Source organism: Rattus norvegicus, chromosome 14 (genome assembly GCF_036323735.1).
Source record: "Rattus norvegicus strain BN/NHsdMcwi chromosome 14, GRCr8, whole genome shotgun sequence".
Classification (NCBI taxonomy): domain Eukaryota; kingdom Metazoa; phylum Chordata; class Mammalia; order Rodentia; family Muridae; genus Rattus; species Rattus norvegicus.
Genome location: NC_086032.1, coordinates 72,108,595 through 72,123,587, shown reverse-complemented (window position 1 = coordinate 72,123,587; position 14,993 = coordinate 72,108,595). Strand labels below are relative to the sequence as shown.

At 39.8% G+C, this 14,993-nt stretch overlaps 1 long non-coding RNA gene across 1 annotated transcript in view; it reads right to left on the bottom strand.

Annotated features, from left to right (window-relative positions):
* Positions 1-14,993, bottom strand: part of LOC103693081 (uncharacterized) — a 112,122-nt gene that overhangs the window by 69,595 nt on the left and 27,534 nt on the right. The window contains exon 1 of the long non-coding RNA XR_010057711.1: positions 72-14,993. This exon is cut by the window's right edge and continues 27,534 nt beyond it. This is a non-coding gene — a long non-coding RNA (uncharacterized LOC103693081). The remainder of the gene's footprint in view (positions 1-71) is intronic.

Sequence of the window (14,993 nt, the reverse complement as noted above, 5' to 3'; positions counted from 1 at the left end):
TTGGTCTTCCCGTAGAGTTCCTATCTCTTTCAGTGCCCTCTGCCCTTCCCCCAACTCTTTAATAAGATTACCTGAGCTCCACTCAGTTTGGCTGTAGGTCTCTCCATTCGTTTGAGTCAGCTGCTGAGTGGAGCCTCTCAGAGGTCAGCTATGGTAGACTCCTCTCTGCAAGGACAGCAGAGTATCATGAATGGTGTCAGGGATTGGTGCTTGCCCATGGGATTGTTTTTTAGTTGGGGATTTTATTGCTTGGCACTTCCCTCAGTCTCTGCTCCATCCCTTATCCCTGTTTTCTTGCAGACAGGATAAATTTTGCATGTAAGGTACTGTGGGTGGGTTGGTGTCCCAATCGCTCCACTGAGGTTTCTGCCTGGCTACACAGATTATATGAATGTTTATATGTATATTTAAAGATCCATACTTCTAAATATTATATATGTGTATGTACATATATAAATGATGTGTATAAATATGTTTAATATGATATATTTAAATTATATATTAATGTATTTTAAAATATATTTAACCACAATAGATTATTATTAAATATACACAAGCATGCACACGTGCGTACACACACACACACACACACACACACACACACACAGAGTTCCATTATTACATTCTTTTTATAGTTAAGTGAGCCGAGGGAGAAAGAAGCAAAGTAACTCATTTAAGGCCTTACAGGGAACAATGCCCTGAGCATGTGAGCTGAGACAGAACATGAAGCATGGTTTGCCACCTATGCTAAATCTCCAGCTTGGTTGGACTGTTTGCCTATGCTGCCATGAAATAAGGAGATCATTGAGGCCAGAACTCTGCCATATTCACTGCTATATTCACTGTACCTAACAGCAAGAGATAAACTCTGTTAAACATTCATCGCACTGAAGTGATGAGGTTAGAAAAAAGATTATTAGCAAGAAAAGGCATGCAGTTTAGAGGCTGAGGGCTTAGAGAAGGAGTGACAAGTCCTGCCAGAGAAAGGCAGCATTTCAAGAAGCAAATTGAAGTCCAAGTGTTTGGTGAACTTTCACTGTTTGTCTTTCTGGGAAACTTCTGTGGTTCTGGCTGTGCTCCACTGCTGAAGAGCCACACGCAGCCGAGACCATTCCACTTCACCTAGCCCACTGAGAATGACCTTCTAACCCTCTTCAGCTGTGCCTCTCAGCCAAGCATTGCTCAAAAACCCCAGAGACGGGCAAATATTTTTCTCTTTGAATTGGAATCTTGAGGAAAACATCTGAGGCAGAAGGAAAACCCAAGTCTATCCAAGCTCATTTATGATTGAGACATCATCAAAAATGGAACCTACTTGAGGAAAGCATTATGGTTTCCTGATGAGGTGACACTGATTCACAATAAATAATTAATATTTATGACAGATTGTAGATGACAGGAACACAGTCATGCTGGCTACATTGGTTAATTGATTCAATTGGAGGCATTTAAATCATACTCATTTTGTTCCAAGTAAAAAGAAGTAGGTTATATGCAGTATTGGCTTTCGTTTGTGTTGCCATCTTACTTTTAATGAACTTATACTTTTTGTGAAGATGGCATATTACATCTATACTTTGTTCTGTTTCAAACAAATAAAAGTAGAGAAATATACATAAATGTATATTGTGTGTGTATGTTTATGTATGCACGGGTTCAACAAGGAATAAAGAGGAAGAAATGTTCTCTGTTTGGAGGATGAATAAAACAGACAGGAATGAGTAAGGGGGCTATGGGAAAAGTGTATTTTTGGGGCTGAAGTCCATCTAACAGGTTTGGCATTTTAGGCCTCCCATAGTGTGACTGTCATAAAGGTTACCTCATCCATGATGGAGAGCCAGGACCAGACACTGCTCAGAGGCAGTAGACAGTTCTAGTGTATTTTCTCATTCGTGAAGAATGGATTCCTGTTGCATTCCTTATCTGCCTTCACGGACTTTACCAGCCTCCAACTTGAGAGACCTTAAAACACAGAGATAATAAGCTTGAGGCCATAAATGGAACCAAGCAATAGCAAACTTGCAGACTGCATATATAACATTATTGGTGCATGAGAAAAGGGATCCAGGATGATGCAGAGAGAGTAGGAGTCCAATACTCAAGTAAGAGGATGGCAAGCATCAAATCATTAAGTATAGCAGAAATAATATGCATGAAGCCTTTAACTAATTAACTCAAGGCTTAGTCCTATTCTTATTTTTTAGCCTACTCTTAATGAGCTAAAAATCAGGAACCAGACATTCTAGATATGACTGCATTATAGGTAGAGTGAAATAGATAGAACAGGTTAATTGCCCAAGAAGCAGTTATATCTTAAGGTACCTTGTGGTCTCCAAGCTGTAAAAGTGTTCTCCTGTTACCATTCATGTCCAAGGCCACAAAAGTAACTCTTGGATCAGAAGATGCTATGCTGGATTCAAGAAGACCCAGCACATCATAGAGGATGATACAAATTATAAATGCTCAAAAGGGGGGCCCAGATTCCTTTGTTCACTCAACACTTAGAAGGATATCAGGAGGATCAAGCAGGAGACTAGGGAATTTTGGAACTCTGTCAGAAAAAGATAGGCTTGGAGCAACATCAAATAGCTATTAGACAATTAGAGATTCAGTTCAGTAAGGAAATAGCTACTTGCTTGATTAAGACTGAAACTCACCCTTCAAAGAGTTCTGATTCAAGGTTGGCGTGACAATAGATTTTTAAATGTTTTATTTTCTTCAGTGTAAATATCCACAAAGAATCCGCTGTTTTGTAAAGAATATCTCCAATACAATAATCAAATCAACACATTTTATCTTTAAAGGAACAAAGAAACAGGGAACATACAGGAAGCAAAAAGAACTTTAACAGTTTTCTGAGAAGGGCTGGCAAGATGACTGCTAACTAGATAGCTCAGTAGGTAAAGGTGTTCACAGAGTCCTCAGATCTAGCAACCAGAATTATATCACAAGACCCCACAGAAAGGTAGGAGGAAAGAACCAATACTTCAGTGTTGTCCTGTGACCTCCACATGAATTCGGTGAAATATGAGTCCCCACACAAACATTAGAAACTTACAAAAAACAATAGCAACAGTAATAAGTTCTCAGAAAGATTAAAGCTACTGCATTCAGGAAGAAGGACAAATTCTACTTCAAGAGAACAATAAAAAAAGAAGAAATTAGCAAAATTAAAATTATAAGACCAGAAGAATAAATGTTTAAAAACTCAACATATTTGGACAATAACACTAAAGAAACTGAGACAAAAGTTTAAAGAGCTAAAAGTAGGAATTTAAAAAGAAAACAGAGGATCTGTGCAGGAGAAGAGATAGCTAATTATTAAGAATTCTATCCTCCCCAGCCTTCGGCTAGCATGCAAACTTCTTGACCCTGACTCTAATGGCCTGTTTTCAACAGGAAGTAGTTACAGAAGAGAATACATCATCCCTTGGCCCCCAACAGGTTGAAATGCTAGCTCAAAATGAAAGTCCCTGGCATAGCGGACACAATGGTAACCTCTACTGACATTGGCATACCAGGAAAGTGGGCCCAGATCTACCAACAGGTATATTAATTTACTAAAATAGTTCAACAATAAGATAGAGCAGTCCTGCTTTATGCAGAACAAGGAGGTATTGTGTGGCCTTAAGAGAAAGTTGTTGTTTCTATATAAACCACTCAGGAATCATCAAAGACAATCTGACTGTACTAAAGAAACACTGCAAAAAGGGACCTGAGATAAAACAAAGGAACTAGTGCCCATTCTCATTTCCAGACTCCTCATACATAATAACTCTGATGTCACCCATCACAAGGCCTTTGGCCTTTCTGCTTCTCTAATTACTGTTGTATCTTGCATCACTGATGCCTTAACTAAATAATAATTCTTGCCTGGATACCATTAAGCTGATGGTTTATTAGATCCCAATATAAACAGGTACCCATCACAAAGTCAAGGATCTGACTCAGAATACAACTCAAGGGGGGTGGGGGTAGTGAGAACAACCAAAACAGGAACGAGAACAATACACCTGCCAGTTAATGGGAAACCAAAACAGGGAAAACATACATTTTAGGTTAAGAACTCTGTTTGCAGTAAAGAAGAAGTTCCTGCTTGTTCTGTTTGTTTGACCCATCTGCACCAGATGTGCTTGATCACATGTGGGCAGGAAGTACGTGGGCAGGAACTATGTACCCTTGCCCCTGATTGGATGTAAGTGGAACATATGTAGGCAGAAAATATGTGAGGATATACATTTGTCCCTGATTAGACTTGACTGGAAATGCAGTGGCCTTGTGTGAGTAACCATTTACTGGGAACCTGGGTATGGACCTGGCCAGAGTCCTTCCACCTGGTCAGTATTTAATTAACACTTCCTTCAAATTTGAATAAAAATAAGAATTCTACCAATATAAGATAAATAAAAACACAGCAAAACAAAAAATGAAATTTAGGGGGGAAGGAGGGTGTGAGGTGTGTGGGTCAGTGGTAGAGTACTTGTCTAGTATGTGTGAGGCCCTAGGTTCCATCCCCAGTACTGGAAGAGAAGAAGGGAGATGTTCTGACATTGACAATATACATAGTCTCATGCTGCTGGGTTCTGGGGACCTGGCCCCTCCCATCCCACCATTTACTCTCATAACTGGCAGCCTGCTAGAAACTCTTCATTCATAAACAGACTTGGGATGAGCTCAGAGAGGTCCAATGACTGCCGAAAGCCTACAGTGGTGCTCCTGTTTTAGCAGCCACACCCTACCCAGAACTTCCTTCCTCATCACCCCAGAGATACACTGGGGTAAATCTTGTTATAATTCTCACTTGGTAGAGGACAGAGAGGCTCAGAGAAGAGAATAAATGGGCCCAATGTTGCCCAGCCACCACATAGGGAGCTGACAATAACCCAGGTTTGCCTCTGCAGCAAGTGCCCTTTACAAGTATTTTTTTAAGTTCCCAGAATTGAGAGTCTATGGACTAAAAGGCCCCACTGGGGACACATTTGACTCTGACAAATGAACCCAGACTGTCATCAAGGTATATCAGTACAACGCTTTAGAACACAGAAAGGGGCAAAGGAAAACCATGTAGGTACACATTCATCAGAACTATATGAACATAACATGACACTTGGTTCTAGGAAATCATGCAGAGAACTGATTAGAAGTTCATACTTAGGGAAACCAAATGAGAAGGAACAAAGTGTTTCCAAACTGACACCTTTACGAGTTACTGTCCAGTGAATTCTCATCCTGAGAGATGTATAGTATTTTTTTCTCAAACAAGGCAATAAATCTAAAAGACAGAGCAGAAGAGCTCTTGGTAGATGCAGAGGTGGCTGATGATGGTGGCAAATGTGTATTCTAACAGCTGCTCTCCCATGCCCACAGAGAAAATAGTCCAGACACCTCCCACTATGCTCTACTTCATCAAATGTCATCATCTTCCAAAGGTACTAAGACAGGTACTAAGTCCTTAACTCATGGGCCCTTAGAGAAGCATGTAAGATTCAAACTACAACACAGAAAAATGCATTCCTTATTTAAACAAAAGCTGAGAACTATTTTGAAAGTGTCAGAAAATTAGCCTGATTTCGGAACAAGAAGAAATAATGTGGAAAAACTAAAAAACCCAAACTATAGTAGTATATTCATGTTGCCTAGAAATACAGAAGTACCTTCCAAAAATAAAACAGAGCCAGGAGCAATCAATGGCTCTTGTAAAAAGTAGAATCCATTTTCTGCAGGACAAGAATCGTGATAGGTTGTTCAACCCAAAGTGGTTAGCCCTAAGCACATGTATTCATGAGGAACACTAAATGGTCTAAGAAAGATGTGATTTATTTAAATTTTAATAATATACACTACATATTAGGTTTAGACTCAATCAATAGACACAGATAGTAAGAAAATAACAAATATAACACTCTATACTTTTCTAATTAGGAGATTTTGCAGGTAGATTGACCTCTACGGTTGATCTATTAATAGTCAAGGTACTAGGATCCATCTAGATTTCTTTCTGCCCTTCCAGAAAACATGGTTTCCTAGGCCCCAAGATGCTATCTTTACAACACCAAAAATCATATCCAAGATTTGTTAGCAGACAGAAAGGGGCAAAGAATTTTTAATTTTTTCTTTTTAAAACTATTTATTATTTATTGATTATTTTTGTCCATGCATGAGTTTCCTTGTGCTACAAGTGCACAGGTGCCCATTGAGTTGAGAATACACTGCCCAACTAGAAAAAATTTCCTGAACAAAACACCAATGGCTTATGCTTTAAGATCAAGAATCGACAAATGGGATCTCATAAAACTGCAAAACTTCTGTAAGGCAAAGGACACTGTGGTTAGGACAAAACGGCAACCGACAGATTGGGAAAAGATCTTTACCAGTCCTACAACAGATAGAGGCCTTATATCCAAAATATACAAAGAACTCAAGAAGTTAGACTGCAGGGAGACAAATAACCCTATCAAAAAATGGGGTTCAGAGCTAAACAAAGAATTCACAGCTGAGGAATGCCGAATGGCTGAGAAACACCTAAAGAAATGTTCAACATCTTTAGTCATAAGGGAAATGCAAATCAAAACAACCCTGAGATTTCACCTCACACCAGTGAGAATGGCTAAGATCAAAAACTCAGGTGACAGCAGATGCTGGCGAGGATGCGGAGAAAGAGGAACACTCCTCCATTGTTGGTGGGATTGCAGAATGGTACAACCATTCTGGAAATCAGTCTGGAGGTTCCTCAGAAAATTGGACATTGAACTGCCTGAGGATTCAGCTATACCTCTCTTGGGCATATACCCAAAAGATGCCCCAACATATAAAAAAGACACGTGCTCCACTATGTTCATCGCAGCCTTATTTATAATAGCCAAAAGCTGGAAAGAACCCAGATGCCCTTCAACAGAGGAATGGATACAGAAAATGTGGTACATCTACACAATGGAATATTACTCAGCTATCAAAAACAGTGACTTTATGAAATTCGTAGGCAAATGGTTGGAACTGGAAAATATCATCCTGAGTGAGCTAACCCAATCACAGAAAGACATACATGGTATGCACTCATTGATAAGTGGCTATTAGCCCAAATGCTTGAATTACCTTAGATGCCTAGAACAAATGAAACTCAAGACGGATGATCAAAATGTGAATGCTTCACTCCTTCTTTAAAAGGGGAACAAGAATACCCTTGGCAGGGAATAGAGAGGCAAAGATTAAAACAGAGACTGAAGGAACACCCATTCAGAACCTGCCCCACATGTGGCCCATATATATACAGCCACCCAATTAGACAAGATGGATGATGCAAAGAAGTGCAGACTGACAGGAGCCGGATGTAGATCGCTCCTGAGAGACACAGCCAGAATACAGCAAATACAGAGGCGAATGCCAGCAGCAAACCACTGAACTGAGAATAGGACCCCCGTTGAAGGAATCAGAGAAAGAACTGGAAGAGCTTGAAGGGGCTCGTGACCCCATATGTACAACAATGCCAAGCAACCAGAGCTTCCAGGGACTAAGCCACTACCCAAAGACTATACATGGACTGACCCTGGACTCTGACCTCATAGGTAGCAATGAATATCCTAGTAAGATCACCAGTGGAAGGGGAAGCCCTGGGTCCTGCTAAGACTGAACCCCCAGTGAACTAGACTGTTGGGGGGAGGGCGGCAATGGGGGGAGGGGTGGGAGGGGAACACCCATAAGGAAGGGGAGGGGGGAGGGAGATGTTTGCCTGGAAACCGGGAAAGGGAATAACACTCGAAATGTATATAAGAAATACTCAAGTTAATAAAAAAAAATTCTGAACAAAATATTAGGAAATTAAGTTAATAAAAAAAATAAATTAAAAAAAAAAAAGAATACACTGCCCAGATCCTATAGAACTGGAAAGACAAGTAGCTGTGAGACACCTGATACAGCTTCTGAACTTGGCTCCTCCCAAGAGCAATATGCAGTCGGGACCACTGAGCCATGTCTCTAGTTCTTTGTTCCTATTTGTAAGATTTTATTTCTTAGTAATTAGACATAGTACTACTGCTACTTAATTTTAATGCCAAATTTTTATGCTGAGAGCATACCTATTACATGGACACCTAGGCCTATCTATTAATGTCCATAAAAATCCAACTCCAGATCTTCAGATATAAGTATAGTTCTCTTCCATCCTCAAAGAAGCTTCACATAGCAGCAGAAACCATTACAGAAAACCAAAACTGGTCATAGTGAGGAGATCACCTCATCATGGATACCTAGCTCCAGTTGATACATGTATAACACAACCTAAGCTCAGGGAACATTTGGGAAGACAGAGCAGAAAGATTGTAAGAACCAGAAGATCAAACAGACAATCTCCTAAAACTTACAGGAAACAAGATGGCTGCATAAACAAGAGCAGAACAATGGTATCACCCAGGAACAAGCTAAAGTGGAAATGGGAGGTCTCAACAGGCCCCACACCAAGACAAAAAATGAAGCAGGCTGAGAAGAGAGGCAGAATTAATCTTCTCTGGAAAGGAGTCCTTTAACTGGGTATCCAAAAAAATCAAGTGATCAGCCCGTGAATTATATACATACAAGCAATACTGTATTTTGACTAAAATTAAAACCATCAGATTTTCAGCATTAAGAGAGAAGACCTGGACTACAGTCAGCAGTTATGTGATATGGACCCCCAGTGTACAATAACATCCTTATGGTACTTAGCAATTATCATTGGCGACAGGGGAAGGAAACAAGATAAATAGAAGACAGAAAAGAGGCCCAAGGATAATGGCTTATCTGTTCTTCAAGAAACACAATTTGAAATAAAAGAACCAGACATTTGTTTAGCCATATTACATCTGATAAATAGGAAGAGAGGCACATGTATGTAGTTTACCATCTCCTTTATTTAAAAAAAAGATATTGTATTGTTATCAATATGATTCTGAGGACTATTAGCCATTAAAAAAGAAGGCTAAGATCCTTCAGACTCTGACTTTGTAAACAGTGATAGTCACATGTTGCTTAAGAATAGGCTGCATTCTGAAAAGTAGTTGTATGGCCATTTCATAATAGCACAGACGTCACAGAAGACACTTGAACAGATCTAAATGCTGTAGTCCAGTTAATTTAATATTTATTGTCAGTATAGTCAGTCTATTATGGACTGAAATGTTACACAGCTAGTGTTGTATGTTAAAAATGACAAGACTTGGCAAAGCTAGATGGACCATCTCTAGGTACTTATTATAGCATTTGTTTTTGTTTTTGCTACATTTAAAATATTTCACATAATTAATAACTGGGTTACTTTCCTTTTCCTTTTTTTTTCTTTTAATATTTTTATTCCACGTGACCAAGAGTAGTTCAGCCATGTTATATGGACCAAACTGACCTTGAGCTTACAGTACTGCTCTTGCTTTAGCTTCCTGAGTTCCAGGATAGCAAGCATATACTCCCCAGGGCCAGCATGCAGTTTGTTTTCAAAGTGTCAGGTCTTGCACATTTCTTTATTTAATTAATACAAAAAAGGTTATCTAAACCCATATATATTCACAAGCTACTTAAAAGAAATAGCTTCAATCCTCATTGTTTCCTATCTGACAATGCAGTTTTGAATCTTCACAATAAACTTGCAGAGTCACCAAAACATAAGCTTTTTTAAAGTGAAAATGTCAATTTGCATAAAAATCAATAATATAAATATTACCTCAAAATGATTTTTTAAACCCCAAGAAACATTTTTTTTATTCAGTAGTATTTCTTAAAGTAGTAAGTTTTCTTGTTTTGTCCTCCAAGAGGTGCATGTGCAAAATAGAGGCAAGATTACATTTCACTCCATGATTTCTTCTGCCTCCAATAGAATCATCACAGACCACTTCTGATACTGAAGGGACTAGCAGATATGCTAACGCTCAGACAGTCCTCCAAAGGAATGCAGTGATAGTACACAGGCAGCCTTCTCTCCAGCACACATCTGTCCCTTTCCATGTCTGTCTTCAGAATCTAGGGAATAAATCACAGCCAGCCCTTAGTTCATGTTGTGGTTTGCCCTGGAGTTATCTGTATTTTGATGCTAATTCCACTGCCCCAAGGACAGCTGCCTAGTCACATAATCAGGAATCAGGTGACTTCACCAGAACCTTCTCACCATTGAATTTGTAAAATACAGGTGAGAGGCAGATACAGGATAGAAGGAGGCCAGTCTTTGGAGGAGAAGGAAGGATGGGTGGGAGAGAAGTTTGAAGGAAGAAGAGGAGACTGGAATGGAAAGGAGGAGAGGAGGGGGGAGAGAGAGAAGCCATGGCAGGACAATATGGCAGGTGACATTAAGATTCCACACTGTATCTTTAAAGGTTGTTACAAATGTTCTTAAGGGATGGATGGTACTGGGCTTTGTGTATTTAGGTGGGCAATTATATCCTATCAATTGAATCTAAGGTTACTGTGTTGTGTGTTCTATAATGTATAGATTTAAGTGTAATGGAGTGTGGTGGTCTGGGCCACCTCAGAGTTGGGATGTGTTTCCACCAAGAATCTAGAAGATATCTTGGAGCACCATGGTGAAGGTAAAAGACAACAATACATTTTTTATTTTTTATATTTTTACAACAACAAGTTCAACTAAATCTCTTCTATCTGCGGATTCAAATATACCCTGACTTCTAGTTTGGAGTTTTTTTCTTTTTTAATTATGTTACTTTAGCTGCTTCCCTGACTGGAGTGGTCTGTGGGTTCGCAGGGAATGCCTGCTGGAGTTGGGGACTGAGATATGGCAATGAGTGGGGGGAGAGAAGTTAGGAGGGGAAGATGGGAGCAAAGAAGGAGAGGGAGGTGCAGCAGATGGTTTGCTACAGAACTGGGGATAAGACTTGGAGAGGAGATTCTGAGGAGCTGAGGGGAGGTAAAGACTGGCAGTTAGCCTGCTTCCCTAGCCATGTTGTCAAAAGGTAGACTTTTACTCACTTAAGAAAAAAGTCCGTTACTAATAACTAACATTAGGTGGACTATGTAATGATGACTGATCAGAAAGATTTATCCTAAACAATTCATTATAACATATTTTTACCCACCAATTTACTGGTTGTCATTTGAGCCTGTAAATTCTGGAAGATTTCATGTTTCTGGTTACCTGTACAAAGGCTACTGTGTTCTCCTATTGAGTCACACAGCAATTAAATGAAAACTCAAAATGCTCTCTTCATAGGTACAGGAGGCCATAGGAACATTCTTTGACTTCCTCATTGGCAAGGACCTGTTTATTGAGTAACCATCCCTGAGTCCACCAGCTCCACAGATCTCTGCTTAGTCAACATTTGTACCACGACTGTTCTTACACTCGCTACCACTAGATTTAGAGGAAACAAGGCACTGCTTGTCTAAGGTTTCTATGGTAGTCCATGTTTGCTTGTTTTTTTAAAAGATGTTATTGTTATTATTATTAAGCATGTGTGTGTGTGTGTGTGTGTGTGTGTGTTATGAGGTATGTAAATTTGTGTGTGACTACAGAGGCCAGAAACATTTTTATTTCTCTAGAGTTCAACTTCTGGGGAACAGTGAACCACCTGCTGTGGATGCTGGGAACTGAATTCCGGTCCTCTGCAAGAGCATTGTGCACTCTTAGCAGCTCAGCCACCTCTCAGGCCCCAACTCCATTACACTTGAAAATTTCTCTGCAATATCTCTCCATGGTTGTTTATTTGTTCTTGTTTCTCTGCCTCAAGAGTATAATCTCCCAGAAGAAAGGTGCATGGCTTTAGTTAGGTAATTTTGCAAACATATAGCTCAGCACATCATATCAAGTAAGAGCTTAAAACTGTATCTTAAGAAATGATAAATGAAAGTCAGTATATGTCCCATGGCATTGTGCTAAACACTGACATTGCTGTCTGGCCAGGTAGAGTAAGGATCATTATGTTCCAAAGGCTTCCCTTACTATACCCGTTCTCGTTAATGTCTCTGTTGCTGTGATAAACTCTAACCAAAAAACAACTTGGGAGAGGAAATGGTTTCTTTGTCTTACAGGTTCTAGTCCATCATCTCTGGAACCCAACCCGTGCTGTGTCTATGTAAATGCCAGGGGTTGGGGGAGGGGGTGCAGTCGCAAAGGAGGATCTAATTGAAGACTGCCTGAGAGACCAAGGATTGCTGCAGACTACCCAATCAGGAACTGCTGTTTAGAAACCATGCTTTCTTGGGACCAATGGGGTGCAAGTGGAGGCTGTTAAAGGAACTCTGTTCAGAGAGCTTGCTGCAGCATTTCTCGCCTGCTTCCAGAGTCTTTGTCAATGACTCTTTTCCACCTCATCTCCAAACCCCTAGGGCAGGTAGGCTTATTCAGTGAGCAGTCCAGGGCATAGGCAACAGAACAGGAACCCGGAAGCAGGAACTGCAGGTTACTGTCTTCTTCCTAGGTCCATGTTTATCTACCTTTCTTACACACCTCAGTCTGACCAACCTGCTCAGGGGTGCCACCACCCTCATGAGGTGAGCTGCCTTTCTGCCCCCACCACCATTTCTTTGTGCTTTGCTTTTAAAAAAGAGAGAGAATAGACTCTCTCTTTTAGATAATTAGATAATTAATTAGATAATACAAGCCAACCACAGTTTCCTCTCCCTCCACTCCTCCCAGATTCTCCCCCACACCTCTCCTTTCCCCCAGACACACCCCCCTCTACATCCCTTCAGAACATAGCAAGGCCTCCAAGAGAGAACAACCAAATATGGCAAAAGAGCACATACAGTAAAACAAGGCAAAAGGCCTCACACCGAGTCTCACAAGACAGTCCAACAGGGAGAAAAGAATCTTAAGAGCAGTTAGAGTAGGCAGACAAGTCAAAGACATACACACTCCCACAATTAGGAATCCTACAAAAAGACCAAGCTAATAGGCACAACATATGCAAGACAGCCTGGTACAGACCCCTGCAGGCCCTGTCCATGTCACTTCAGTCTCTGTGAGCCCCTAGTACTCTGCTTAGTTGATTTACTGGGTCATATTGCCCTGCTATCTTCTCTACCCTCTGAATCGTATAATCTTTCCACCCTCTTCCATGGGATTCCCTGAGCTGCTAGGGAAGAGAGCGGATAGAGTGCTGTAATTTAGACCCTCCATCAACATAACAATTGGCTATGGGTCTCTGTATGAGCTGGACTCACTTGCATCACCTAAAAATCAAGATGTCCTCACAAATACACTCACAGGCAAATCTGAAGAAGTGAATTCTTCTATTGAATTTCCCTCTTCCCATGTGTGTTAACTTGGCAATAAAACTAACCAGACTGACATCTAATTTACAAAATTATAAAATGCCGCAAAAGTAATCTGACAGAATGTAACCCTTGTGTGTTTATTTGACAGTAAGTGCGTTTGGAATTTCCCTCCTCAGTGACATCAGAATTCAGAGGTTTCAATTCCTCGGAAATCTATTCTACAACCAACAGAAATCACAAGACATAGCAGTCCACACTGGACAAAAGAGGTGTAGGAATGACTAATGTATTGCCAGAAACCTTACAAGACCAACAGAAGTGGCGCCCAGAACAAAATTTCCTTCCAGTGTGCGGAAGCTTCTTCCACTCTCTGCTTTTCCAATAAATCCACATTGGACACAACCATTAATGTTAGCAGAGCTCAGTTCTTGAAAATATATGAGATTTTCTGAAGATTCCAGATCACAGGCTGAAGGATTTTAGGATGCATGACTCTTTAACCTTTTCCAGTCACCCTTCTCAAAATGAAACTATAAATAATTGGGAGTGTGTCTACATTGTATACATAACTTGATGTAATATATATATATATATATATATATTCAAGCATCCAAGTTATAAGCATCCTTGAGGACTTAAAATGTTAGTAAGTACACAAGTAACACAAGTGTTACTAAGTGTAGAAGATTGAATGATAACCCCCAAATTTCTTGACAACCCAGAACATCAGAATATTTGTAAATAGGGTCTTTTACATCTACAAAAAGAAGAAGCAAGATCATATACGAACATGAATTTGGGACAGAATCAGGTTGGTACAAGCTCAAAACCCTCAGAGCAAGCAGGAGCTAGGAGACGAAAGGAAGTACCCTCACATAAGCCCTTTTACAGGAAATATGCCAGATGATACCTTGAATTAGAACTTCTAGCCTCCACATCTGTGATATGCTAAACTTCTGTTCTGTCTTCTGTTTTAAAGACCCTATCTGTTGCATTTTGTTATGAAACTCCCAAAATACTCATATACCATTGAATTTAAAAACACCAAAACTGATCATCATATCATTTGATGAAAATGTTAAAAATGTTAATTGAAAAACATGATAAACCACTTTAACACTAGGATGTATGAAAAAAGAATTTAAAAAAAAAACCTATTAGTGAGATGGGAAATAGCTCAGTGAGTAAAGTGTTTGCCTTAAAAACAGAAGAACCATGTTTAATCTCTAGAACCCATGTTATAAAACAAACAAAGGTATATGCCAGTTGTAAGACCTTTCTGCCCCTACCATGCTCTCCTACCTATCCCAGGACCTTGACCAAGTAGGCACATACATAGCCACCTGAGATTGCATATCCTAGAAATGACGAAGATACCTCACCATCATGGCTTCCTAAACAACACCTGGAGAAGTATAACATCAACTGACAAGCTAATATAGAAAAGAGAGCTTCACAGGATCCCACACCTAGATAAACAATCGCAGGCAACTGAAGACTGATGAGAAAGGAGAACTAGTCTTTAGGAAGATCACCTAATTAGTGGTCACCAGCTCCAAGTGGTCAGTCCTGAAGTTATAAACATAAGTTACATTAAACAGAATGAGTAGGTTGTATTTACATATTTAGGAGTGTGTGTGTGTGTGTGTGTGTGTGTGTGTGTGTGTGTGTGTAACAATAAACAAAGAAAAAGAGTCTATGGTTTTGAAGGGGAACAAGAGAAATTACATGGAAGGGATTAGAAAGAAGAAATGGAAAGTGAATTGATGTAATTCAATTTCAATATTTTTTAAAAATCTGTGGAC